We start from the raw sequence: 25201 nt of genomic DNA on the forward strand, positions 1-25201 counted from the left end.
GAAGAGAGAGAGATAGAAACATCAATGATGAGAGAAAATCATCAGTTGGCTGCCTCTTGCACACCCCCTGCTGGTAACTGAGCCCACAACTCAGGCATGTGCCCTGACCAGGAAACCAACCAGTAACCTCCTGGTTCATGGGTCAATGTTCAAACACTGAGCTATACCTGCCTGGCAAAAGGTGTAAGTTTTTAACTACATGCTAGGGTGAGTTACTGAAAAAAATATTGGCGACATCGGTGGGAGGTTGGTCAATGTGTTTGCTAATTGGCATTTATTGAAGTGAGAGTCCTAGCCACCACAGCCTAGCAACTAGGAGATGGGGAAGCTATTTTGATTGATGATTACATTTCAAAGAGATGGCTCCCAGGTCCTTCAGAAAGACATTTTTGGATTAGAAACCTAGCAAGAAACTGAGACAAGATCTACATCTAAAAGGTCAGGAAAAAGTTCACCAAAAATGTTGCAAGTTTTCTATAGTAAAAGCTCTAAGAAAATGGAGGTCAGGGATCTATAGTCAGAAAGAACCCAGCTGAATTTTAGTCAAGCTGAGGGGAACATTAAGGCTTTCTTGCAATTTTAAATATAAAAACTTAATAACTCTATTATAAATAAAATGGAAAGAGCATGGCATTTGGAGTAAGAAAGAGGAGGGGTTTGAATTCTGGATCTTTATCACACCAGTTGTCTGAATTTCTGTTCAGCTGTAGTAAAAACAAATATGGCAAAGTAATTAGATACTATATATAGTGTGCTTAGCACAGTCCAGACATAGCGTAAGAATTAAATAAATGTTAGGCCTTGCTATAATTGAAGTGAGACTGAAATTCAGATCCAGCAGAAGTTTCTAGTGTTTCCTGATAACAATACACTGAAAATAACACATTTTCACTCTGAGGTATTTCTGCGAAAAAATGCATAATCTGAATCTAATCATGAGAAAACATCAAACAAACCCAAATTGAGGGATATTTTCCAAAATAACTGACATGTAATCTTAGAATCTACCCATGTCATTATAAAAAGGAGGAACTATTTCAGATTAAAGGAGCCTAAAGAGACATGACAGACAGCAAATGCAGCATATGATCTGGGATTTTCTTTTGCAATAAAGTACATTATTGTGACAACTGGCAAATTCTAGAGTAGTCCCTGGCCAGAATGGCTCAGTTGGTTTGGATGTCATCCTGTGCACTGAAAGGTAGCCTGTTTGATTCCCCTTCAGGGCACATTTGCTGGGTTGCAGGCTCAGTCCCTGGTAGGGAGCATGCTGGAGGCAGCCGATAGATGTTTTTCTCTCAGATAGATGTTTTTCTCTCTCTAAAAAACAATAATAATTAAAATAAATTCTAAAAGAGATGTTAAATTAGTTAATAGTATTTCTTAAGTTTTAAAATTAACCCATGTTAATTTTCTGATTTGGATACATTGTATGGTAATTAAATGGGAAAATGAGCTTCTTCTTTTTTTTTTTAATTAAATCTTTATTGTTCAGATTATTACATTTGTTCCTCTTTTTCCCCCCCATAACTCCCCTCCTCCCAGTTCCCGCCCCACCATCCGCCCTCACTCCCCACCCACTGTCCTCATCCATAGGTGCACGATTTTTGTCCAGTCTCTTCCCGCATCTCCCACACCCCTTTCCCCCCCAAAAATAGTCAGTCCATTCCCTTTCTATGTCCCTGATTCTATTATAATCACCAGTTCATTCTGTTCATCGGATTATTTATTCACTTGATTCTTAGATTCACTTGTTGATATCTGCATATTTGTTGTTCATAATTTGTATCTTTACCTTTTTCTTCCTCTTCCTCTTCTTAAAGGATACCTTTCAGCATTTCATATAATCCTGGTTTGGTGGTGATGAACTCCTTTAGCTTTTCCTTATCTGTGAAGCTCTTTATCTGACCTTCAATTCTGAATGATAGCTTTGCTGGATAAAGTAATCTTGGTTGTAGGTTCTTGGTATTCATCACTTTGAATATTTCTTGCCACTCCCTTCTGGCCTGCAAAGTTTCTGTTGAGAAATCAGCTGACAGTCGTATGGGTATTCCCTTGTAGGTAACTGAGTTTCTTTCTCTTGCTGTTTTTAGGATTCTCTCTTTATCTTTTGCTCTTGGCATTTTAATTATGATGTGTCTTGGTGTGGTCCTCTTTGGATTCCTTTTGTTTGGGGTTCTCCGCGCTTCTTGGACCTGTAAGTCCATTTCTTTCACCAGGTGAGGGAAGTTTTCTGTCATTATTTCTTCAAATAGGTTTTCAATATCTTGCTCTCTCTCATCTTCTGGCACCCCTATAATTCTGATGTTGGTACGCCTGAAGCTGTCCCAGAGGCTCCTTACACTATCCTCGCATTTTTGGATTCTTTTTTCATTTTGCTTTTCCGGTTGGGTGTTTTTTGCTTCCTCGCATTTCAAATCATTGACTTGATTCTTGCGCTCCTCTGTTCTGCTGTCGGGAGTCTGTATAATATTCTTTATTTCAGTCAGTGTATGCTTAATTTCTAGTTGGTTCCTCAATATAACATCGAGGGTCTCATTAGTTTTCTTGTAGATCTCATTAAGTTTATCGGCGGCTTCTAAACAGTTCTTGAGAGACCTTAAAAGTGTGGTTCTGAACTCTAGATCTTCCATTGACAATTTTGTCCTGTTTCTTTGTCTCCGCATTTTGTTATGCTTCCTTGGTGCACCCCCTAGTGGTCTTTGTTCGTGGTCTTATAGTTAAATCTTGATTGTTGTAGCTAATTCCAGGGAGGGTTTGACCTCCAGGCCAAGTGGCTATGAGAATCAGCTGTGTCAGCAGTGAGAGAACTCCTGTCCTCTAGGGAGGTGCTAATCTGGCGTTTGCCTGAGGCTATCCGGCAAATGCCTGTGTGCAGGGCTTGGGCGGGGCGGGTCGCACAGGATCAACAGGGTGGGCCTGAGAGAGCAGTTATGGCGGCTCTCAGTCCTGTCCCCAGGGGCTCTGCCTCTCTGAGTCTCAGCACCCGCTGCAAAGCTCAGAGAGAAAGCTGCACTCGCTCTGACCGAAGCCAGACAGTTGCGCTTCTCCCGTTTGAGTCTGGGTCCCTAAAGACTCGCCCGGATCTGGAGCTCAGAGTCTGTGACTCCCTCCCGATTGAAAACGCCAACCGCGCCCTCGGCCGCCAGCCCGCTCCGCGCACCCCGCACCTCAGAATTTGACTTTAGCACTGTGCCTCCTCTGAGTGTCCGTATGCATTTCTCTTTCCTCCTAGTTGCAGGACCTCCACTCAGCCAGCGTTCCAGTGGTTTTGGGTGATGTCCGTTCCGTCTTTTAGTTTCACTTTTGAAGTAGTTGTTCAAGGCAGCAAACTCCGGCGTTAACCTATGCCGCCATCTTGGTTCTCCATGAGCTTCTTTTTAAGAAAAATATTCTGAGTATTTAGGGATAAAGGGCCAGCATGTCTGCATCATACTCTCAAAAGGTTTAGAATGAAATAATATGTGTATGTAGAGAGAGAGAGAAAGGAAGAGAACTATAAAGGGCAAGTGTGGTAAAATGTTAAGATTTGGGGACTACAGGTGAAGAATATACAACAGTCTTTAATACTATTTGTAATAGTAGAAATATGCCCGTACCCCCAAAGATGCCCATGTCCTAATCCTAACCTGTAAATATGTTAACTAACATGGCAAAGGGACTTTGCAGATGTGAATGAGTTAAAGGTCTTGAGATGGGAAGATTATCCTGAATTATCCAGGTAGGTCACTATAATCACAAACACCCTTAAAAGTGAAAGAGGTGGGCAGGAGAGTTGGAGGTAGAGAGAGATCTGAATGTAAGAGTGAGCTAAAGCCAACTAATGGAGCTGGCTTCCAGAAGCCAAAAACAGCAAGGAAATGGATACTCCTTTAGAGACTCCAGAAGGAACAAAGCCCTGCTTGCACCTCGTTTTTAGCCCATTGAGACTGAATTTGTCACAACAGCAGTAGGAATCTAATACACTTTTCTTGCAGCTTTTTTTTATAAGTCTGGAATTTTCAAAATAAGTTTTTTTAAAAAAAGGTTCTGGTAGATATTTCTTAAGAAGAGAGAGTTTTGGTCTAAATGTTCAGAGGTGGGATTTTAATTAAAATCATAGGATAGTTTTAAAATTTAAAAGGTAATTATACCAGAATCTCAGTAGGGTATTCAATAAAAGTGTACATTGACATGAAGCACTAAGTGTAACTATATTTTAACTTTATGATTTTAATTAAAAGCCAGCATACCAAAAAATTATAGACAATGAATATTAGCATTCTAATTAGCATATCAGAGGCATTTATAATTATTTAATTATATTTTTCTATTTCTTTCAAACAGAAACCAATTGGGATGAAGTTCCATTTTGCTATTATTAAATTCCTTCTCCCTCTTCTCCCAACCAAAACTCACTATGGTTGTCTGGACAATCATTCAAAGCTGTCCTCTTCAGCACCAAGTGAAACTTAAGAGTAATCTGTTACTCTCTATCTTCAACCAAACATGACAGATGAGATGGTCAAAACCATACAGAGGAGATAAGGAGACACAAGGGTAAAGTTATTGTTTCAATGTGTTAAAACTGCGTAATGACTTAGAAGTTGAGGGCAAGTAGCTGGTAATAACTGGGCAGGGCTCCTTTAAAATGTTCGCCTTGACCTGAGACTTGACAGAGATGAAGAGTGTGCTTTAGCATCTAATAAGGTGGTAAATAGGTAAAATTTATATAGGCCTGGAAAAAGGCTGAGAGGTAGCTAAAAGAATTAAACTGAGGAAAAGACAAGGTTAGCTGATTCTAAGGTTTTATTGGCATATACCCAAAGATGAAAGCAAATATGGGTGGAATTAACGCCAAAAAAAGACTTAGAAGTTAGGATTGATTTTGAGGTCAATGGGAATTTAAATCTTAGAGATTATCTCAGCTTCTAAATCACACTAAAATATTGACTGTATCGGGCTATTTCATTTTTAGTAAGTCTAAATGATTTGTCATTTTGCTGTTGCTTCCCAGAACTATAGCTAATTACCTATTAATTACAGAGGACTGAAATAAAAGCATTTACCAAATCGGTTTGTGCAGAGTATCAGGCGAGAGAAACAGGCTTCTTCTTCCTTAATGTGCACTTAAACTCTATTGTGCTGAAACCTGGACAGGCTCTCAACAGTGCCAGAGCCCTGTGAAAATAATTTTGTCCCAGAAGAGCAAATGTAAGGAGGAACATTTCAGCTTCCTGGGGGAATGTGTGAGTCTTTGTTGGTTTAGGCTAGACCCTTGATATTATTTAACATGGTTTATTGTACATAATTAGATTCTAATTTCTGGAGAGAGAGACATTTATTTTCATCACTGAATTGGTAATTCGAGTGAGGGTAGTTCTAAATCCAGCGTGAGCGTTATTCATGCTGTATACTAACATCCTTCAGAGGCAATTGTTTCTACTGCTTTTTAGGACACAGCTTGATGAATAAAATAAATTTGGAAAAGGAGACACACAAAATGCAGAAATATAGACCATTAAAATGCTTATAAACCCACAACAAATACTTTAATTACATTGGATGAATGTAAATCATGAAAGCCGAGCAGCTGGATGCTATGAAAATGTAAATGCAAACTAATCAGTGCGGGTGGAATAAAGCTGGAAGCAGTATAAATCAAAATATCCACTGGCGAAAGCAGAGGGGCTGCCATCGGGCACCTTTCTATAACCACACACTGGACACTGCAGCACACACAGACACACATGAGATAATAGCAAGATTTTGGATCGGGCATCAACCTTAAAATGGCTCTGTGGATTCTTATTTCCATAATGAGCTTACTCGAAATGTGCGCCTGACTTAATTTTTATGAAGCCACTAAGCCACCCTAGCTATTTTAACAATTTGGCTAGGCCTGAAATTTAAAAATTGAGTTTTCCTGGTGGTACTCTTAACTGTGTGACGTGAACAAAGGAAAAAGTGGGAAGGTCTCAAATATTCTTTATCTCATTAGCACACCTACAGTAAATGCTACTCTTAAGGGTAATCTACATAAATAGGACGGTTACCAAAATTCTTGGTTCATCTCTCCTGTGTCTTTTTAACCTTCAAAACAATTTCCAGTTCTCCAAAATTCAAATGAGACCTTTACTCTGAGCCCCTTTCTCCAAAACCTTGCCTTTCCTCAGCTTTTAAAATTTAAACCTTCATTTCTCCATCAGCACAAAAATCCATTTCCTATACCTGTTTTCCTGGAACAGCCAAAGGCCTTTCCTCCTAGCAGTCCCTCAGCCTTGGCTGAGCTATATAATGAGTGAGGATGAAAACGAAGAGCAAAACCTGTTAGATTTCTGACATACAACTTTCAGTGCGAAAAACATTTTCCCCTCTACGTGTCTGCTGTAGTTACACTGCCTCGTGATTCCCAAACCTGAGGCTGTACCTCAGAGCCACCTGGGGAAGTCTAAGAACTATAATTGCTTAGACTCCTTTCATTAGAGAGTCTATTATTAATTGGTCTGATGTAGGGCTTGGGAATCAGACTCATATTTTTAAAAACTCCCTATGTGGTTTTAACGTGTCCCAGAATTGGGAAACATGTTTTAGGTCTTGTGTCTTATGAAAAGTATCTTGTTTATGAAAAGTACCAGTTTGCAGAACATTCCAGAGAAGAGAAACTTCATCTTTATTCTGATTTCCTGTTCCCAGGAAGTAAATCTTTATTTCTGCCTCTAAGACACAAACCTTGATCTTTGCTTGTGATTCTGGCAAACAAACTTGGTCTCCTGTTTCTAAAATGACTGTTTTGTTTTGTTTTGTTTTGTTTTGCTTTGTTTTCTGCTAAGCTCTCTGTAGCCCAGGACCTAGAGACCCAGTCATAGATGGCTTGATATCTAGCTATCACAAGTCAGGCCTCCTAAATCCATTTTAGTACATGCAGATACCTACTACCATAAATGGTCTTAGGGGCCTTGCTTCCCCTGCATCAGTTCATAAATGCTAATAAGGATGTAAGATTTTAGGATACTTTTCATTTCTCCTCCTTTTCAAAGTTGTAACCATTAGTGCATCAAAGTTTTTATTAATAAGCAGGTGGATGCTTAATAACTTTCTAATGGTATGCTTCTATCTATATATATGAAAGCCTAAGCGACTGTTACGACCAGTTGACTGGTGGCTGTATTGCACACTAACCCCCAAGGGGCAGACCCTCAAAGCAGGAGCTGCCCCCTGGTGGTCAGTGCACTCCCACAGCCAATCCCTCATGGCCGGCCAACCTCCCAAGGTCCCTCCCTCCAGCTGGCCGGCCCCAGTGGGCCCCAATCACAGGCCATGCTGAGGGACCCCACCGATGCACAAATTTGTGCACCGGGTCTCTAGCTATATTATGTTTGACTAAGAAGCTTAGTGCTGAGGTTATGAGATCTTGTCATTATATTGGATCCAATTTATCATTGAAATATACAATAATATTAACCACAGATTTCTAGAAGGCAAAACCTCTGCCCTCTGGCCATGCAAACTCAGGACAAGAAGTGGCTACAGGTACCTGGACACAGAAGGTGAGAGAGCAGCAAAGTCCCACTGGCCTTTAAAGTGGAGGACCATGCATGCTGATGAAATATGGCTCAGAGAACACCTGGACTGTGACCAGTCAAACTGGTCACTCCCTCTATGAGGTTGTGCCTATAAGGGATGGACAGGTTTGCAGACATTTCCTATTCTATGGGCAAAGATGAAAAAGAAGAGGAAAAAGGAACCTTCTGACTTACTATGGTGGAGAGCCAGGGCATCCTTTTTGAAACACAATGAAACATTTGGCCCACTTGAACACTGATACATATTTATATTAAAGAACCTAAAGATGATCAAGCAGGAAAAAGAATCCTTTGAGCCCAAAATATGAGACTTAATAGTCACCATAGCCCACCTGGCATGGCTCAGTGGTTGAGCATGGACCTATAAACCAGGAGGTCATGGTTTGATTCTGGGTCAGGGCATATGCCTGGGTTGCAGGCTCGATGCCCAATGATTCTTTCTCATCATTGATGTTTCTACCTCTCTCTTCCTCTCCCTTCCTTTCTGAAATCAAATAAAAACTTATTTTTAAAAAGTCATAATAAATTAGTCTTGGAAGATACCTTGATATCATCAGTTTCAGCGATATTGCAATCTGATCCACTGAGCTCTAGGGATTCCAGGAAAGTTAATTCTGGGATCACTGTGGGAGGGACCACAGAAAAGGAGCAGATGGGGTTCTAGACACTTAACCCTCTCTTTCAATGAAAAATTTTCATTTAACTTTATTAAGCTCTCATCTAAAGATTAAGGTACTTTTTAAAAGGAATTTGGAAGAGCTTCATTGAAGAATGACCAGCTTAACTGTGAAGAAAACTGGAAAATGAGTCACTATACAAGGAACTGTAGAAGTCTTTGCATGCCAAACATTAATATTAAAATACTGCAATATTACTCTGTTTCGGTAAGGCGAACACCATTTGTCCACTGAAGCCAGGAAGCAATAAAGAGGCACGAGAGATGGTCTCCTGATTTGCCAGAACCCATTACTTTCTGATTGAGAAATCAAGGGATCTTTAACCTAGATTAAATCATAGGGAGGTTGATTTATAGCTCTGTTAATAGAAAGAAGTCTTTGAGAACAAAGCTCCCTGCATCTAGAAACACTTCCTTGCTTTGGTTTACAGGAACTATGTCATCTTGGCTTTTATCCTCCCTTGCTACATTAGCATGAGCCATGGCACCACTTTAAGATAAGAGCGATGCTTGTGGAGTATGATCTATACCAGGGATCAGCAAACATTTTTATAAAAGGCCAAATAGTAAGTATTTTAGTTTTGAGACCACATAGTCTCTTTAATGACTACTCAGTTCTATAGCTGGAGTTAAAGCAGCCATATACAATATGTAAGAGAATGGACATGGCAGCATTTGGCCCATGGCCTGTAGTTTGCCAACCTCTGATGTACATAAGAGGGCTTTTTTGTTCATTAAACTTTTCTATTTTATGCTCCAATAGTTACACAGCTGGCACTATATTTGATAAAGGGGCATGCATCATAAATCCATAAATGTCTTACTGGCTTGGCATTAGCAAGCCTAGACATGCCAGGTAACATGCTGCTTACAGCTTACCATAGATAAGGGTTTCCTATTAGTAAATATCACCAGGAAATGTGATGAGCATATTTGCAAAAATATTAACCACATCATTTTTGTCTTCTCTTTCCTCCACCCCTCTCTCCTCTGTCATCTCCTACTTTCCTTAATTCTCTCCCTTCCGAAGTTGTCTCAGGATAAGAAGGATAGATGGTAGATCAGCTACTAACACTTTCCTTCCCACCTTGTACTTACTTTTTTACAGATACAGCATTAGGTAAGACCTGTGGGCAGGAAAGGCAAACTCATGCCTGGAATATGTGTCAGTTCCTTTGAAGAAGCATCACAGCCCCTTCCAGAGAAGAAGGGGTGTAATATAATCAACTTTCTAACAAGCAGCTGGTTAGACGCCTTGAGGGTTGGTGCCATATTAGGAGATTGGTGATGGATTCTATTAACAGGTTGAACATGTAGAGTGGCAATAGCTAAATTATTCCCGGTGAGTGGGTGTCCATGCTGTCTGGTCTGTGGCATCTCCATCCATGTATCCAATTCGTCAGCACTGGAGCGACTGATGGCAGAGACTGGCTAACATCAACTGGTCAAGCCATTCTGACTGACTGTCTGTTGAGTGCCTTTTACATGGTGGTGTTAGATACTATATCATGGAAGAGCACTTCAGTATTGATGAACTCTCCCTTATCCAACTTTATGTTCTGCCCTTGGATCTAGCAGGATTCAATCCCTTTATATGCTTCCTTAGGTTATGCAAATTCCTTACCTTAGATAGCCCATTGCTTCCCAGGCTAGATATTATTGTGATTTAAAACAAGTTATTGGTTTGGTGGAAAAGTGATGAGGTAGAGATAGATCAGGGTTGGTGTGTGTGTGTGTGTGTGTGTGTGTGTGTGTGTGTGTGTGTGTGTGTGTTTCCCTTAAAAGACAGAGGCCTCTGCATCATTTTCAAGGAAGAGAGAGGGAAAGCTAGCTTCTAAGGGAGATAAATGGGCCACTCCTGCAGCATCAGAGGGTTCAGGAGAATTTGGAGATTCAAGATATTTGAATGTATTGACTAGATTTTTTTTGTCTCAAGTCTCAGTGCCTTGATGTGGGAATTCAATTTTCCCTAAAGAACCACTATCTTTATAATTATTCCTAGTGTGATCCAAAGATTACCTTCCCTTAAGCTACAAGATAAGAGTTAATTTATTGGCTGCTAAGGAGACCCTCTGATTTTAACGCTCTCTCTTAGATTATGATTGATTGCTCCAAAGCTTTGTTTTCTCTAATGAAAAAAAGGCACCACCAACAGCCACTCAGTACTATTGTTCTCATTATGATTACTTTCTCAGTCCCTTAAGTACTTACGATATTGCACCTTCTAATGTATTTTGTTCCACAATTGTACAATGTGAATTTACCACTTGGGAAAGTTTTAACAATTGAATCAGTACAGCATGGTTCAGAGATGATCACACTCTTGTCCATGATGAGATTTTTTCCCAGTTGACTGGTAGATCATCTAGTTTCAAAATTATTTTTCCTTGGTCTACTCTCTGGCATCAACTATTTTCATATCTTCAGTCAGGTTTTCAAGGAAACAAATTGTAAAATGTAAAGTTACACACAAGGAGTTTAATTGGGAGTGCTTTTAGGCATCGGGATTGGGAGAAGTTGAACTACAATGGAATTGTAACAAATCCGAGGCTCATTCCTTAGGGGAACCAGGGCCCTGCGATAGCTGTTGATAGTTGTCCCAGACTGTGGAAGGGGGACTAGGCCTTTGTACGCCTGCATCAACCAGTAGTCATTAGATATGAGTTGCCTTGGGCTGGGAATATAAGCTTAAGTAAGGCAGCTCTCTCTCTCTCTCTCTCTCTCTCTCTCTCTCTCTCTCTCTCTCTGGTTGGGGGAATTCAGCTGTGAGGCATCAGCAGGCAACAGCCTAGAAGTTAGAGAGAACGAAATCTTTGTTTCTGAATGTGAACCTGAGTTAAAGCACTAATAGTGGAAATACAAATGGGGTGTATCTGAGATTTATTTAGGATGTAAAAATAAAAGGGCTTCGACACTAGATTTGAGCAATCAGGGAGAGGAAAGAGTGTGGAATGGCAGTAAATTTATAACTTGGGTGACCAGTGGACAAGAGATATCATTCATGAAAAAGAAAACAGCAGGATTAGAATTTGGGGCGGGGGAGTCAGTGGGGGTGGGGGGAGACAATAGTTACATTTTGGACATTCTTAGTTACCTGTGAAGCACTTAATAGACACTATAAGATATTTGGAGAGAGGGATCTGGCAAGTATGAAATATTATAAGTGGGGAATTATAGCTATCAATTTAGAGAGCATAGTTTGTGAAGGATAAATGTGAAACATATATAAGGAAGAAGAAATAAAGACCAAGGGTAGAATCTGAGATATTTAAAATACAAATGAAGAAAGACAATAAAATTGTTCTGACCAAGATCAGTGGCAACCTCCTACAGACAGATCTAGTGAACATTTTAAAGTTCTTGGCTGGCCAAATGGCTTATCACACTTGCCATCTCTGGATGGACCCAGGCCTCCCTATAAACAAGAAGCAGGTAGCAGATACTACATACTGGAGCTTGTGATCAGAAGATTCATAGATACATTTAAATTTAGACAAATGTCCTCTTCTTTTGTCCTTCACTTCCCTTCCTGGACAATTCATTTCTAAATGCATTAAGTGGGGCAAGGTATGTTGGACCTTCTTGCCTGGGGCAGGGAGGAGTTGTGGAGAGGAGATGCCATAGGAAGGCAGCACAGGTGTGGGGTCAGAGTCCAAGCAGAGGGAGGAGAGGGTTCATGCTTAGGGCTGGTCCTGCATGGAGTATTAGATGCTTAGCAGGGTAAAGAGAGTACATTCTTCATGGAAAATTATTAAATATTCAATAATGTGTTTGCATATGTATATTTCACTTTCATGTCATATTTGATACTATGGGTAATTAAAACATTTTTTTTTGCCTGGCTTCTAGGATAGCTTTCCTTCCTGATTCTTCTGTTTCCTTCATATCCCCTGCAGATTTCTAGATAGAAGTGATGGTTTAATGCTCAACCTGATATTTTTCTCATTCTACCTGCCTTCCCTGATTTATAAATTCTATATATACCAGTTAGCAGTTCCCTGCACTAGTTTGGAACAAATATATATTTATTGAAATTATAAATTAGGTATATAATTTCAGTAAATAAATATATTTATTTATATATTTATCCTAATATATAAAAAGCCAGGGACCGTCACAACAGAAACAACCAGACAGATGACCAAACAGCAAGCTGCGTGGGATGACAAAGCCGGCAGGGGGGTTAGTGAGAGATGACCAAACAACTGAACAGCAGGCTGCGCCGGGCAACCAAGCTAGTGGGGGGGTGGGGGGGCAGTTGGGGGTGATCAGGTTGGCACACAGAGGCAGTGAGGGGCAATCAGGCAGGCAGGCAGGTGAGCAATTTGGAGCCAACGGTCCAGGATTGTGAGAGGGATGTCTGACTGCCAGTTAGGCCCGACACCCGGGATTGGACCTAAACCAGCATTCGGACATCCCCTGAGGGGTGCTGGATTAGAGAGGGTGCAGGCTGGGCTGAGGGGACCCCCCCCCCCCATGCGTGAATTTTGTGCACTGGGCCTCTAGTATTTAAATAAATATAAAAACCTGCAGAACCGTTCTTTCCTGATTTCCAGACCTAGATATTTCAAACAACTATTTTAATCATCTTGTTAGGAGGATGTTACTAAGGTTCTCCAACTCATCATTGTCACCTCCAAATTTCTACTTCTTTATTTTTGCCCTTCTATTAGTTAGATGGTACCAATCCCTACCGGACTGTCAAAGCCAGAAGCCACGCCCTCTTTCTTTCTCTCACTTTTAGTCACTCACCAAGTCCTGTTGACTCTACCTTGTATATGTCTATTGAATCTCTACCATCTCTATTTCTGTTCTCTATTTCCATTTCTACACCTCACTGCAGACACTTTTCATTTTGATTGGGGTTATTGCAAATGATATCTTGATCCCAATCTTGTTCTTTCTCCATACTGCTTCTAGTACCTTTTTAGCTAAAAATATTATCATACCATTCCCCTGATTAAGATTCTTCAGCAGCTTTCCATTTACTAAACAAAACATCCAAACTTCCTAGCATTGACTGCATGATTCTTTATTATCTCACCCCTCATGATCTCACTCCCCACTCTCATCACACTACACATTTGGATTTGAATGTGATGACATGAAATGGTTTTTTACTCAGGAGTATCTGAGTTCTGCCAGGAGGTTTTAAAGATAATTAATTGTCTTTACTTATATGAAAATTTTCCTTTGAGACAAATGTGAAAGGTACACAGAACATTTTATATCTTACAGTCAATGCATATCTGAAATAATCAGAATTGTATTCTAGGAGCAGGAGATGAAATATACCACAATGACTGTGAATCTACCAGTCTCTTGGAATTTAATTTTGTGAACTTGATTCTATAGATAAGAAAGCAAAAACCTTTCCAATCATTTTTATAAAATAAAAGAGGCAGTTACTTACTGCTGTGGTATAAAATAGCCGGGAGGAGTAGGCAGATTGGATTGAACCATCTTTTTCGTCCTCTTTATGACCTAGATGAAGTTTGAAATCCAAAATATATTCTTCTGAATATTACCTCCTCCTCTGGGATGTGTTCTGACTTTTGGATTCATGAAATATCTTAAAGTAAAAATGAAAAAAAGTGAACCAGTCACATGTCCTATAGGCAAGACAGGCAGGCAGTATATTGAAAGTTTATAACCATTTTAAATTATTAAAAATTCTTGTCCATTATGTGACATTAGCAATATTGCAGTTTAAAAACAAACAAACAAAAAACACTAGGAAGAAAATGAATTCATTTCTGAGTTTTTGAGGTCATTTTCATTGGCCCATATCTAATACTTCTCAATGGGTTGCCACCTGACCACTTCAGCTTATCCAAATAGAGGAAGGCCACAGGGAAGGAGAATTTGAGGATTTAAGTATAACACTCCCATCAATAATTGTGTGCATTCTTGCAATCTTTGAATCCATTTTTATAAAATTATGTGAGAGATTGGCATATATTTAAACCTACTTCCTGGTCAGGACTATAGGTTCATTTCCCTGTGTCCTTTAGAAAACATATGATGTTGTCTGGAGCATAGTAGATGTTCAAAAAATAATAAATACTCATGGATTCAAGTTTAATTATACTTCATATTGTTATGTAGGCGAGGCTTGACATTTGGGGTTTTAGCTATGCAAAGCTAATTATTTTATCAGGGCATTTCTATTATTTCTCTCTGTGGATACACAGAAAATATAACATCATATTTGGTATTTTTGCAATTTCTCTTTAAACCTAACATTAGAACTCACTAACTGTATTGCCAAAAAGTTCTTTCTCTTAAAAAAAGAGTATTTCTACTTTATTGATAACTTGACAAGCTGCATGAAATCAAAGAAATAGAAGTAGGAAATAGGATTTGAAGGAGCCCACTCAAAGAAAATTTTGATTCAAACAAGCACCCAGATTACCTAAGCAAAGATACTGAAATAGTGCATATACTTACATAACAAGGCCTAGATGATGATAATTGAGGACCAATGGTTCAGGAGAATGTGTCTGACCATTCTGTGCCCATAGATACATCCAAGGTGCTGATTAGGCTTCATGAAAGACAGCCATTCTCCCTGTATCTTTTTTCTTAAACCTTAATTATGCTCCTTCAGCTTGCATTTTCACTGTATTTGACTAGACAATGACAATCTAAGCACATTTCCACAAAATGTGCAATTTCCATAGGAATTGAAAGTGCACTTTGTAAATTTAAAGTTCAGCTTCTTGCTGATCATTTCATACTTTATTCCCTACATGGACTTAAAGTGACCCACTTACTTGTGGAGCTGGGAATGAATATACTGAGACACAAATTCCTCTCTTACCATTATAAAAAAAAGTGCCCAGTTACTGGGAAATATACCATTTAAACTTTTACATCTTTTTGTTCTTTTATTTAAATGACCTCTGTGAAAGTGAGTTTTGCTTAATTTTTATGATCTGTACTTTGAAGGACTGTGTGTAATTATTTAAGATTAAATGAAAACATGATAGGACTTTTAAAAGAACATACCTTATTAAGGTCATTTATTTTTAAAAAATCATATTTCAAAGAACTCATACATTAATACAAAATTCTCTAGAATGGTTGTCTAAGAAAAAAATGAGATCTAAACCCTCCAGGTTTTCTTGTTTGTGAATTATTTGACCTATAAATGAAACCATTTTCTTCCACCATGAGATCACTATCCTCTGCTCTCCTATTCCCTTCTTACCAGAATATATCTGGTTTAAGATAAGAAATATCTATTAGCACAAGAAATGTGTACTTTACCCTAAATAGAGTAAATCTAAGGTCATAACTATTATTGCCTATAACATGAAACCTGGAATACAGTTGTCTTAGACAGAAAATAGACCGTAACTTTCCATATGAGACAGTTTGCTTCATCGACATGTCCAAAAGTCATTGGTTTCATCTATGAGGCAAATTTTTTTTTAATATATTTTTATTGATTAAGATATTACATATGTGTCCTTGTACCCACGTTACCCTCTAGCCCCCCCCCCCCCCCGCTCATGCCCTCATCCACCCCCCTGTTGTCCGTGTCCATTGGTTAGGCCTATATGCCTGCATGTAAGTCCTTTGGTTGATCTTTCCCCCTTACCCCCACCCTCCCCTACCCTCCCTCCAAAGCCCTACAGTCCAATCAATGCCTCTCCGTCTCTGGATCAGTCCTTGTTCATCAGTTTATGTTGTTCATTATATTCCACAAATGAGTGAGATCATGTGGTATTTATCCGCTCTCCAGTTCCATCCATGCTGTGGCAAATGGTAAGAGTTCCTTTCTTCTTCCTCTTCTTAAAGAATACCTTTCAGCATTTCATATAATGCTGGTTTGGTGGAGATGAACTCCTTTAGCTTTTTCTTATCCGTGAAGCTCTTTATCTGACCTTCTATTCTGAATGATAGCTTTGCTGGATAAAGTAATCTTGGTTGTAGGTTCTTGCTATTCATCACTTTGAATATTTCTTGCCACTCTCTTCTGGCCTGCATGGTTTCTGTTGAGAAATCAGCTGACAGTCGTATGGGTACTCCCTTGTAGGTAACTGAGTTTTTTTCTCTTGCTGTTTTTAAGATTCTCTCTTTGTCTTTTGCTCTTGACATTTTAATTATGATGTGTCTTGGTGTGGTCCTCTTTGGATTCCTTTTGTTTGGGGTTCTCTGCGCTTCCTGGACTTGTAAGTCTATTTCTTTCACCAGGTAGGGGAAGTTTTCTGTCATTATTTCTTCAAATAGGTTTTCAATGTCATGCCTTCTCTCTTCTTCTGGTACCCCTATAATTCTGATGTTGGTATGCTTGAAGTTGTCCCAGAGGCTCCTTACACTATCTTCATATTTTTGGAATCTCTTTTCTTTTTTCTTTTTCAGTTGGGTATTTTTTGTTTCTTTGTATTTCAAATCTTTGACTTGATTCTTGGGATCCTCTTGTCTGCTGTTGGATCTCTGTAGATTATTCTTTATTTCAGTCAGTGTATGCTTAATTTCTAGTTGGTCCTTTTTCATGTCCTCCATGGTCTCACTATACTTATTGAGGGACTCATTAAATTTATCGGCGGTTTCCATAAAATTCTTGAAAAACCTTATAAACGTGGCCTTGAACTCTATATCCAGTCGTTTGCTTTCCTCCATTTCTGCCATTTGTGACCTGTTTCTTTGTCTCTGCATTTTGGCTGCTTCCCTGTGTTGATAGGGTGGCTTTGTGTGCTAGGTGTCCTGTAGGGCCCAGTGGCTCAGCCTCCCCAGTTACCTGAGGTGGACCCTCTTGGTGCACCCCCTTGTGGGCTTTGTGCACAGTCTTGTTGTAGCTATGCCTTGGTTGTTGCAGGATCACTGGGTGGAATTGACCTCCAGGCCAATTGGCAGTAAGAATCAGCTGTGTCTGCAGTGGGAGAACTTCTGTGCTGGAGACACCCTTCTGGGGCAAGACTTGCTTCAGTGGGGCTTTGGTGCTCACTGAGACTGCACCCTGAGTGTGTCCCTTATGGATCTGAGGAGTTGTGATCTGGATGGCCCCCCTCTGACCACTGGGCACAGTGGCTTTTGGATCTAAGGAGGTGCTAATTTAGCCTCTGCCTGAGGTTACACAGCAGGAGCTATGAAGAGAACTGCAGCTTCCCCTTCCTTTTTTTTGGAGTTTGGAGGTGCCCTGATGAGGCTCAGCTGTGAAGCAATGCAAGCCGCTGTGGGGCCTTGGGCCTTCTCTTGGAAGTTCTAGGTCTGTCTTGCCCAGCTGCAGTTTGTTAGGTAATTACAGGTTGCAAATGGTCAGGGCATTCATATGCAAAAGCCTCTGCCGCAGCCTGGGCGGGGCGGGGTCTCAAGGAATCAAAGGGCGGAGAGAGCGGCTATGGCAGAGCCTCAGCCCCGCCCTAAGGAGTCGAGAGTCCCAGTGTCCCGGTAACGGGTTGCAAGCACCTCTGAGGGAAAGCCGCTCTCAAGCTCACCCGCTGCCAGAAAGTCCAGTTTCCCCCCGTATGAGTCCTGGGTCCCCAGAGACTTCCCGGAACCAGATTTCAGAGCCGTCGGGAGCTTGTGTCTCCCTCCGGATTCACAAAGACAGCCGCGCCCTCAGGTGCCAGACCCTTTCTGTGCATGCGTGCCCGAGCCCCTGTACCTCTGCACTCCACCTCCGCAGCTCCTCTGGCTCTCAGTGTGCTTTCTTTCCTTCTAGTTGTAGAATTTACACTCAGCCAGCCCCCCTGTAGTTCTGGATGGTGTCCAACTTGTGTTTTTGATGCATTTATCAATTGTTGCAGGAAGCAGCAATTTCCCGGTGTTTATCTATGCCGCCATCTTAGTTTCTCTCGAGGCAAATTTTTAACACAGTTCTATAAAGAGCACTCAGCTATTTAACAAGTATTTACTAAGCTTTTATTCTATAGCATGTACCACTTGTAGAAATGAATAGGCAGACATGGAGCTCCCATTTAATCAAGTGTGATGATTGGGAGGAAAGATGATAAATATGAGCCTTGTAATGTTGACACATGTTGTATAAAGAAAAATAAACAGGATGTGTTAGATGATGTTCCAGTTTTCTATTGCTGCACCAAAACCAACCCACACTTAGTGGGTTGAAACAATAATTTCTTTTGCTGAGTAATAATTTCTTTTGCTGAATGCTTGCAATTTGGTGAGGGCTTAGCTGGGAAAGCTCATCCCTTCTCTAAAAACTATCAGCTGAGGCGACTCTACTCATATGGATTGCAATTTGGTGTTGGCTGTGGGCTGCTCTTCTCCATGTGGGCCTCTTCACAATACTATGGCTTCCTCACAGCATGGCAGCTGGGATCTGTGAGCACATGCCTGAAGACAGGAGGAAGCAGCTGCTGGCCTCTAGTCGCCTAAGCCTGATACCTACAAAAACATCCTTTATGCTGTTTATGCTGTTACTCTGGCTAAGCAGTCACAAGTCTGCTCAGGTTCGAGGGATAGGCTTTAAACCAACCTCTTAATTGGCGGAATGGCAAATAATTTAACTTACTCTTTAATTTATCAGAGGGTAAACAGAGGACATGGTCAGGGGAAAAAAAACCCACAACTCTTTGAGGAGTTGACATTCAGATTGAGAACTGATGGGTGAAACAGAACCTGAGGATACAGCTCATTTATGTAACATTCACTAACCAATAATTGTCGAATACCTCTCAAATGCCTTTGAAGACACCAGATATATAGACATGATAAGGTATTGTATTTGTTTTGAATTTTCATATTCAAGCGACGGAGTAAAATATGTAAAGGAATAACAAGGCAGTGTGGCTTGTGGGATTACAGTGGAAGGAATTGTGAAGCCTGCTATAACTGCACAGAAAATGTTATTTTTTTAATATGACCTTTTCTCCTTTATTTCCTTTTGATTTCAACTGGCCTCATCCAGCACCCAACTCACCTACTTCCTTAATCATTAATCCTTCAAGACAATGAGGTTCTGATCAGCATCAGATAATCTTAGGAACAAAACCTCAGGTCTGTTGACCACAGAGATAGAGTTTCAGTCAAACTAGAGGCAACATTTAGGCCTCAGTTACATTTTTCAGCTCCAGAAAAACCCTACTGACCGCACTCTTGTGAAATCAGACTAAGTGATGCTATGGCTGACATCAGGACCAGATACAAGGATCAACTACCAACCAATCAGTAAAAACCATGACTCTGACCATGACCCGAATTCACTTATTCATCATGATTAATGATTTTTCCCCCATTTAAGCCATCGCAGAGCCAGGTATTTGAGCAATAGCTCACCTGTGACTCCAGGCATTGTACCATCTCCTCAACTGTAAACCCTTACTTTCTTGGCTGCAAACTCCAGTTCGTGTCTTATTGGGCTTGGATGCACACAGCCAAATGGACCCCTTTTGTCCAGGAACACTGCTTGGAGAATTCCGAGATGTCTTCTTAGAAGATGTGAAGTCTGAACTATTTTTTGAAAGATAAGATTATCAGAGGGACAGATGGATAGGGAAGAGAGAAAGTGAGTGATGTGGGAATTATAAGCAAGGAACAAGCATGTGAAGAGGGCCAGGAGGCTTAGGGGAAAATTACAGCTGCAAGATTAAAATGCTTTGTTAGAGGCTCAGTTGTGAATAGTGGCTGAAGCTGAGGCTAGAAATGGAGGATGTGTCCAGACCTTGAAGGGCCTACAATATGCTGTGTGGTATGCCTACTAAAGAGTTAGGAGTTTATCTTGCGGGTTAATGAAAAGCTACATGAGGTTCCAGTTCTAGTTACATTATGTTGCTAAAATCAGTATAGCTAATAGAATTATATCTAAGTATGTAAAATGTCTGATTTTCCTATTTAAAAAAAATATTGAGTGCTCAGTTGAGACCACAGCTCCTGGAACCAAAGTGATTGAGTTAAAATGATGGTACCATGACTTTTTCAGTGTAACCTTGGGTACATTACTTAATCTCTATGTATCTCAATTTTCACCTCTGTAAGATAGGAGTAGGAATAGTTCCTCTTCTCACTGATCTGTTGCGAGAGTTTAAGAAAATCATTTTATGTAAAGCATTTAGATAGAACAGCAGTTGGCATGTAGTAAACACTCTACAGTGCTAGTTTCCCTTCCTGGGACTGTGCCACGCCCACCTCCTGACCCCTCCTCTGAATGAAGACAAAGCCTGTTTGGAGTACACACACTGCTGACATACTCACCCCATGCTCCTGGAGTTAATTTTTTCATTGTAAAAAGTCAGTTATATATATAAATGAGAACGCTTATCTATCTCTACCACAGCTAACATAAACTAAGATATTATTTCACCCTTTGGTAAACCTCCTGGGATGAATTATAGTCTTCCAAATATCAAGTTGCTTTAAGTTTAGATGGTAAAAGAGACAAAGAAGTAACAACAACAACAACAAGTCTGATTTTCTTTCTCTCATCCTGTCCTTTAAATACTTCCCCTAAACCCCAGTTACATCCATCCTTTTTTACTTTCCTCTTCTGCCACCTCCCAGGACACCTTAATTTCCTTCCTCCTATGCATGCATTTCCCTTCCTCGTATCTAGTTAAAGAAAATTTATTAATATGTTCAATTAAAAAATGCCCATTGGCCTTACAGTTAGTTTGTAATTCACAGCAATTATTTTAACTTGAAGCTGAACTGCTCTCTCTCTCTCTCTCAGTTGCCAAGTGGCACTTGGAATAAGAAGAAATCTTTCTTTTAAAAATTAAACTTAAAAAAAGGTATTAAAAATCCATTTAACCCAATCATTTTGTTGCAGAAGACCAGATAAAAACCAAGCGACGCTTTAGAGAATCAGAGTGACACTGTTTATTTACGCCAGTGGACCCAGGGAATAACTTTCCAAATCTGAGTAAAGTAACATGCAGGAGCTTCTCTTTTATATCTTCCCGGGGTCTTTGTCTAGCAAATATGGATTATGCTTCTGGTTCTTTCCACAGGCCTTGCAAGAAGGGCCCCAGGTGTTGGGGGTCTCCAGGCCATATCTGATGGTCTGGCCTGGCGCCAGCGATAATAACCCTCTGTCTGGGGCAGTGCGCTGTTCACAATTTTATGGCCTCTGTAACAGGCTCTGCAAGACCGGTTTCTGGGAAAGAGGTAGTGACTTAACTATAGGTTATCAAGAATGTACACTGGGCTGGCTGGCATGGATTCAGATTGCTAGTACCCACCCCCCTCCCGTAAATATCAGGGTTACATTGGAATTAGCCTTTTAGCCTCCTCAACTTCAAGCAAATGATGAGCAGTAGACTGAAATTTTGGCTAGGTCACTGGTCATTGTTAGTTAACAGAAAGGACTATAAAAGAATCCAGGATCTTTCCTTTCCAAAAACTCTCTTGCAAACTTTTGTGCTGAAGAGGGTGACACATGTGGCAGAGGTGATGGTGTGCATCAGGTGGCTAGATCAGAGCTTCTCTTTTGAGGGCAGTAGCTTTTCATTGTCTTTGTGTTGGCTTGTGTGCATGTGTGGATGCAGTTTCTCATCTCCAAGAGCCATATATCAATGCACACATTTTCTTATCTATAAGTGCTCCTGTATGCACATGTGCAGTTTCTTGTCTCTAAGAACTTGCTGTCTCCTGACCCTGTGGCAGCTGATAGGATGATTAGCTAGCAGCAGCTGCTTTGTGGAATGTGCAATGTGTTTGTCTCCAGCAAGAGGCAGTGTTGGGAGGGGAAAAGACATCAAAAGCTAGTTTCATTAATATGGAGATTCAACACCCCAATTTCTATCTTGCTTTTTGGAATTAGAAGCTCTATATGGTGATATTATTGTTATTCAACATTTGTTAAATGCCTGTGCAATAGGCTCTGAATGGAATGTTAAGAAGCTACCATCCCTACCCAGTGAGTCAGCACTTTAAATAAGACAACACAATAAGCAATGGGAGGAGGGGACTGGCTCACACCTATTAGAAGGTAGTGGTGAGTGATTTACCTTTTCTCCATGAGGGCTTGGATTTTTCAGACTATTCTTCCGCCTGCCCTCAGTCACTTCTGTGGTGTGTTCCTGCACTCCAACATCATCACTCCTTTTACATCAGCCATAATGAACAAGTGCTTCGTAGGAAAGTGGAACTATTCAATGCCGCTGGGTCTTGAAGTGCTGACTTTGGCTTTCTAGGTAGCACATTCTGTATTGATAAATGTCAGGACCCAAAGAAAAAATTTAATTCCAGGTGAGTCCAAATTTGACTTCCTCAGATAATGACATAACACCCAACGTTCACTGAAAAGTGTGTGGATGTAGTCTAATGATAAGACCGTGAGTGTTTTATAGTCTTGTAAAGATTCAAAGGCAGTCTATTTATTGCTCATCGTTAGCTACTTTGGACATTTTTACTGTTGTTTGTCTTTAGTTAAATCTCCCTTCATGTTTGATTTGTTTACTTGAATTTGAAATATATGTTCAGGCAGAAATGGCACATTTATTTAATGCAAAGCAAACAGACTCCTTGTATTTATTATTTAGATCAATAAAAGGACATCCCATGAGCTCTTTGCCAAAAGGCACAAGTACAAATTTTAAAACACTGGAGTCAGCAGCATCACAAAAATCCCATTTAAAAAGCAATTCCCTCCAAATAGCCCCTTCTCAAGGATCACCAGTTTGGAAAGCTATGCCTGGGCTTTGCGGTTCACTTGACCAAGGCTCCACCCACCAAAAGTGTAAAGGAATTCTGTAAGCAAGTAATAGTGTAAGACATAAGATAAAAATGGTAGGATATAAATATTTACTACTTGCCAGAAATGTGGGAGCTAGGTTATATTCTATTTTGAAACATGGCCTTCCCAACGGCTAGCCTGTAGAACTAGAACTGACTGGCTTCCTGAGGCTGGTTTGTAGATTCCTAAAGATGGTGGTAATGGTGGGAACCTGCAAGTTGTGCTGAATGAACTTAATAAATGTCTACTCTTCTAAGCATGAAACTGCTCTTCTAAGCATGAAAAATTAACACAGTAGAGCATTACATCTGAAACAAAGAAAAAGGTAGCCGACATGTTGCACAAGTAGAGGGATTCCATGCAAAGAATTCCCTCATGAAAGTTAAATCATGATCACAAGTTTCCCTTTGCCACAACTCAGGCACATTAGTCACACCTCGGAGTTACAATGGCTTAAACAGGTAACCCACTCCACACCTGTTATTTTCAGTTCCAGGCCCCTTGTTGGTTACTAGCTTTGTTGACCATGTGTCCTTTCTTCTGACTTAAAATAGAATTCCACAGAACCATTTCTTCACCCAGAACTGCTTCATCCCCCAAAACAGAAATGCACATCTCTCTCTTTGTAACTTGTTTACTCCTTACTTCATGCTGGGAGTGGGCCTCAGCCTCATTGGGACCTATTCCTTTGACTCTTGCTGTTCTCCCAATCTACTTGTCTCCAAAGATACTTCCTCTCTGTGGATTTTTCTTCCACTACATTTAAACATGTCTAAGCTTCTCTCATCTAAAAAAAAAAAAAAATATCCCCTGCTAATCTTATGCTCCTCACAGGTATTACCACTTTTTTTCCCCTTCCCAACCTGGTGTCTTCAAAGAGTTGTCTACCTGTAAGGTCTTCATCTCTTTAATCCACTGCCACAGATCCACTGGAAGTGTCCTGGCCCTTTTAGTGACTAATGTAAAAGGTCCATATCTTACACTGATGGCTCTTCTGATATACTTCGCAGCTTTGGCTTCATTCATGGAGGCAGTCAGAATCCCCTAATAAATAGAGAACTGACTATAGACACCGAGGCCTTGGGAAAGCTCTTCCCTGGATGAATGGCTTTGCCTAAACAGCTCATTCTGCTCACCAGCCCAACTAGTTTCAGACCAGCTCTGCCCTACTGCTGTGCTGCGTCTCCATAGGTCACAGTCTTCATTTAATACACATTAAACCTTCTCCAAATCCTCTCCTCCCTTAGATGCTATTGATGTTGTTTAGCTTTGGCTTTCTTCATTCTTCCCTGGTGGTATCTCCTTATGGGGATAACACCTAACAGTAACAGGAAAAGAAAAACTTGCATATACCCTCCATAAATACTGAGATTGCCAATGAAATGTAAATGTGTCCAGATGTTCACACTATAAGAGGCATGTAGGAATTGAAACCTACTGAGAAAATAATCATGTCTTTCAGCTCATACTCAGTTAAGGCTAAGTCTATTTAGTGGAATCACCTGCACTCTTTATATTATTGTCTTAGTCTCCCTCTCCCCTTTTTTTTGTTTTGCCTATTTACAGAATGGAATCTGTATATTTTTATAATAATTGAAATAATCTCAAACTTACAGAGAAATTGCAATTATAATTGTTTTCTTTCCTAAATGATTGGAAAGTAAGTTACCCACATGATATCCCATTATCCGGATGCTTTAGTGTGTTTTCTATAATCCAAGGCATCCTCATATCCTATCTAATAAAGAGGCAATATGCAAATTGACCATCACTCCAACACACAAGATGGCCACCCCCATGTGGACACAAGATGGTCACCACAAGATGGCCAGCAGGGGAGGGCAATTGTGGGCAATCAGGCCTGCAGGGGAGGTCACAGGCCTTAAAGTCAGGGTGGTTTGGGGTGACCAGGCCAGCAGGGGAGGGCAGTTAGGGGCGACCAGGCCAGCAGGGGAGGGCAGTTGGGGGCAATCAGGCTGGCAGGGGAGCAGTTAGGTATTGATCAGGCTGGCAGGGAAGTGGTTAGGGGGTGATCAGGCTGGCAGGCAGAAGCAATTAGGGGCAATCAGGCAGAAAGGCGAGCCAGCAGTCCTGGATTGTGAGAGGTGTCCCAGATTGGAGAGGGTGCAGGCTGGGCTGAGGGACAGCCCCCCCCTTCCCTGTGCATGAATTTCATGCAGCAGGCCTCTAGTATAACTATAATATGACCATCAATATTAGGAAATTAGGGGAGCGTCATATTGTAGTCTCTGAGGGTATTACAGTTTCCCCATATGGCTAGCTATATATAACTCCTGGTTGAAAAACTAAATT

The sequence above is a fragment of the Myotis nattereri genome, assembly GCF_964212035.1.
Source record: "Myotis nattereri genome assembly, chromosome: 1".
Lineage (NCBI taxonomy): Eukaryota > Metazoa > Chordata > Mammalia > Chiroptera > Vespertilionidae > Myotis > Myotis nattereri.